This window comes from Polyodon spathula, chromosome 4 (genome assembly GCF_017654505.1).
Source record: "Polyodon spathula isolate WHYD16114869_AA chromosome 4, ASM1765450v1, whole genome shotgun sequence".
In the NCBI taxonomy this organism is placed as follows: domain Eukaryota; kingdom Metazoa; phylum Chordata; class Actinopteri; order Acipenseriformes; family Polyodontidae; genus Polyodon; species Polyodon spathula.
Window position 1 is genome coordinate 59,495,663 of NC_054537.1, and position 4,654 is coordinate 59,500,316.

The following is a 4,654-nucleotide window of genomic DNA, read 5'->3' on the forward strand; positions in this document are numbered from 1 at the left end:
ATACCTACATAATATATGACAATATGACTATATAAAGAAAGTGCCTCAGGAACAGTTCCTGTCATCCGGGTTTCTGTGTACTAAAGGTGCAACACCTTGGAAAATGATGAGTCATCGCTGTTCTTCAAACTGCAAGGACAGTACAATACTGAGATGCACAGAAATTTGAGCTAGGGCCATTCAAACATATTAACACAGTTGGCCTTAGCTGGCCAATCTTCTCACACAACTTAAAAACTAGTCACTGTCTCCTTTGCTTGACAGAGAGTAATGCATTTCTTGTTCCAACTTTTGACAAAGGCATATGAAATATATAATTTGTTTATATTTGTTAACATTGTTTTAGTTTAATTGATGTTTATACCTTTGAAATGGCCTCACTCCCAGACTGGCTGCACATCTGCCTGTGAGAGTTAACACCTTATACAAGCAATACAAACTGGAGCATGTTCACAATATGTTATGAGTATGTGTTCTGATTGAGTTGTAGGCACGTACTGCTCACTGTATATATCATTTACTTACAATTAAAGAAAAAACAAAAACAAAACACTGAGATTCAAACTTGGAATCACTGGTTTAAAAGGCCAGTCCTTTAACACATGAGCTATGGAATAAGATCACGCAGATAAGACATCAGAATGACTGAAATCTGCTTGATCAACATGAGCTATTAAAGTATCCAAAAGTTCAAAACAATTTTTAAATGTTAGCAATCCCACAAAACACTGACTTTTGAGCAATACACTGTATATATTATTTAAAAAATGAAATCATTACGAAATCAAAAGTAGCCAAAACACAATCATATTCTAAACAATGTACACTATAGTAAACCCTAGTGAACGAATATCAAGGTATTTATGCTAGTGAGGGAGCCAGTTGCCTTCTAGTTAACTCCATCTGCTCTGTAATAATTACAGTGCCTATAGAAAGTCTACACCCCCTTGAAGTTTTTTCACATTTTGTTGTGTCAGTGCCTCAGAGTTTCATGCATTTAATGAGGATTTTTCCTACTTATCTACACACCATACTCCACACTGTTAAAGGAAAAAAGTTTTTTATTGAGAAAAAAATTCTATACTAAAAATACAAAACTGAAAGATCATAATTGGATAAGTCTCCCCCCCCCCCCCGAGTTAATACTTGGTGGAAGCACCTTTGGCAGCAATTACAGCTGTGAGTCTGTTGTGATAGGTCTCTACCAACTTTGCACACCTAGATTTGACAATATTTGACCATTCTTCTTTACAAAACTGTTCAAGCTCTGTCAAGTTCCTGGACAGCAATCTTCAAGTCATGCCACAAATTTTCAATAGGATTTAGGTTGGGTCTCTGACTGGGCCACTCAAGGATATTTATCTTTTTGTTCCTTAGCCACTCCAGTGTAGCTTTGGCTGTGTGCTTTGGGTCGTTGTCATGCTGAAAGGTGAACTTCAGTCCCAGTTTCAGCTTTCTTGCAGCGGGCAGCAGGTTTTCCTCCAGGATTTTTCTGTACATTGTTCGTTCCATTCATTTTCCCATCTATCCTGACAAGTGCTCCAGTCCCTGCCGATGAGAAACATTCCCATAACATGATGCTGCCACCACCAAGTTCACAGAAGGGAAGGTGTTCTTTGGGTGATGCACTGTGTTGGGTTTGCGCCAAACATAATGCTTTGCATTTAGGCCAAAAAAGTTCCATTTTAGTTTTGTCAGACCACAAAACTTTTTGCCACATGGCTACAGAATCTCCTGAGTGTTTTTTTTTTGCATACTTCAAATAAGATTCAAGGTGGGCTTTCTTGAGTAATGGCTTCCTTCTTGCCACCCTAGCATACAGGCCAGATTTGTGGAATACTTGGGATATTATTGTCACATGCACACTTTGACCAGTCTTGGCCATAAAAGCCTTTAGCTCTTGCAAAGTTGCCATTGGCTTCTCGGTAGCCTCTCTAATCAGTCTCATTCTTGCTCAGTCCTCCAGTTTGGAGGAACGGCCTGGTCTTGGTGGTGCCACACACCTTCCACTTCAAGGTGTTCTCATATACTGCCCAGCTTATGTATAACTAACATAAAAAATAAATAAATAATAATAAAAAAAAACACCCCTTATACCCTAAGCTCTTTCTAAAGGTTTCTGTGCAACATGTGTGTTTTTTGTTAACTTTGGATTGATGACTAAATAAATAAATCATTTTAAATTAGAAACTTCCATCTCCTTTGTCTGTTTTTAAAAGATGTTATAATAAAGTTGGAAAACACTTCACAATGATTTGATTTAGTTTTCATCATAGTTTATTGATCGGTTCACAAGTAAACTTTGAAAGAAATCCTGCAGTATTTGGGATGCAGCTGCCAATCTTATCATACAAATAAAACAGTACACACCATCTCTCGTTCTTGACAGTGTAATGTCTTTTTTCTTCTAACTTTTGATAACTCTGAACTTATTGAAGTATTCAGAAGTATTCAAAACAGTTTAAAAAATGTTATCAATCCAGCAAAACTATGACGTTTGAGGAATAAACTGTAGTAGTATATGTTATTCAAAAAAATGAATCATTAAGAAATTAAAATCAAAAGTTGAAGAGGCCCCAGCGAGATTTGAACTCGCGACCCCTGGTTTACAAGACCAGTGCTCTAACCCCTGAGCTATGGAGCCATACCTACATAACACATGACAATATGGCTATATAAAGAAAGTGCCTCAGGAACAGTTCCTGTCATCCGGGTTTCTGTGTACTAAAGGTGCAACACCTTGGAAAATAATGAGTCATCGCTGTTCTTCAAACTGCAAGGACAGTACAATACTGAGATGCACAGAAATTTGAGCTAGGGCCATTCAAACATATTAACACAGTTGGCCTTAGCTGGCCAATCTTCTCACACAACTTAAAAACTAGTCACTGTCTCCTTTGCTTGACAAAGAGTAATGTATTTCTTGTTCCAACTTTTGACAAAGGCATAAGGCTTCCTTCTTGCCACCCTAGCATACAGGCCAGATTTGTGGAATACTTGGTATATTATTGTCACATGCACACTTTGACCAGTCTTGGCCATAAAAGCCTTTAGCTCTTGCAAAGTTGCCATTGGCTTCTATACTAAAAATACAAAACTGAAAGATCATAATTGCATAAGTCCCCCCCCCCTGAGTTTGTACTTGGTGGAAGCACCTTTGGCAGCAATTACAGCTGTGATTCTGTTGTGATAGGTCTCTACCAACTTTGCACACCTAGATTTGACAATATTTGACCATTCTTCTTTACAAAACTGTTCAAGCTCTGTCAAGTTCCTGGACAGCAATCTTCAAGTCATGCCACAAATTTTCAATAGGATTTAGGTTGGGTCTCTGACTGGGCCACTCAAGGATATTTACCTTTTTGTTCCTTAGCCACTCCAGTGTAGCTTTGGCTGTGTGCTTTGGGTCGTTGTCATGCTGAAAGGTGAACTTCAGTCCCAGTTTCAGCTTTCTTGCAGCGGGCAGCAGGTTTTCCTCCAGGATTTTTCTGTACATTGTTCGTTCCATTCATTTTCCCATCTATCCTGACAAGTGCTCCAGTCCCTGCCGATGAGAAACATTCCCATAACATGATGCTGCCACCACCAAGTTCACAGAAGGGAAGGTGTTCTTTGGGTGATGCACTGTGTTGGGTTTGCGCCAAACATAATGCTTTGCATTTAGGCCAAAAAAGTTCCATTTTAGTTTTGTCAGACCACAAAACTTTTTGCCACATGGCTACAGAATCTCCTGAGTGTTTTTTTTTTGCATACTTCAAATAAGATTCAAGGTGGGCTTTCTTGAGTAATGGCTTCCTTCTTGCCACCCTAGGATACAGGCCAGATTTGTGGAATACTTGGGATATTATTGTCACATGCACACTTTGACCAGTCTTGGCCATAAAAGCCTTTAGCTCTTGCAAAGTTGCCATTGGCTTCTCGGTAGCCTCTCTAATCAGTCTCATTCTTGCTCGGTCCTCCAGTTTGGAGGGACGGCCTGGTCTTGGTGGTGCCACACACCTTCCACTTCAAGGTGTTGAAATCCTGCAGTATTTGGGATGCAGCTGCCAATCTTATCATACAAATAAAACAGTACACACCATCTCTCGTTCTTGACAGTGTAATGTCTTTTTTCTTCTAACTTTTGATAACTCTAAACTTATTGAAGTATTCAGAAGTATTCAAAACAATTTAAAAAATGCTATCAATCCAGCAAAACTATGACGTTTGAGGAATACACTGTAGTAGTATATGTTATTCCAAAAAATTAATCATTAAGAAAAAAAGGTGAAGAAGCCCCAGTGAGATTTGAACTCACAACCACTGGTTTATAGGGCCAGTGCTTGAACCCCTGAACTATGGAGCCATACCCACATAGCATCTGACAATATGACTATATAAAGAAAGTGCCTCAAGAACAGCCTGTCATCCGGGTTTCTGTGTACTAAAGGTGCAACACCATGGAAAATGATGAGTCATCAGTGAGCTATGGAGCCATTACCCATTAGTCAAGCACAATAACAGTGTATAAGGTGTACTTTAAAAGGTGTAACTACTTTTTCAGTGATTCTTCATTGTCCTTCAGTAACAGTACATATTGTTTGTTAAATGTAAAACTTTCTGATTCACCGATTACCATGTACTTATTGCTGTGATACCCCTAATGCCACCAGTA

At 38.9% G+C, this 4,654-nt stretch overlaps 1 non-coding gene across 1 annotated transcript; it reads right to left on the reverse strand.

The window, feature by feature from the left end:
• Positions 1-2,571: 2,571 nt before the first annotated feature.
• On the reverse strand, positions 2,572-2,644 carry trnat-ugu. The gene has a single exon. It is a non-coding gene; the product is annotated as a tRNA-Thr (tRNA).
• Between the last annotated feature and the right edge of the window lie 2,010 nt (positions 2,645-4,654).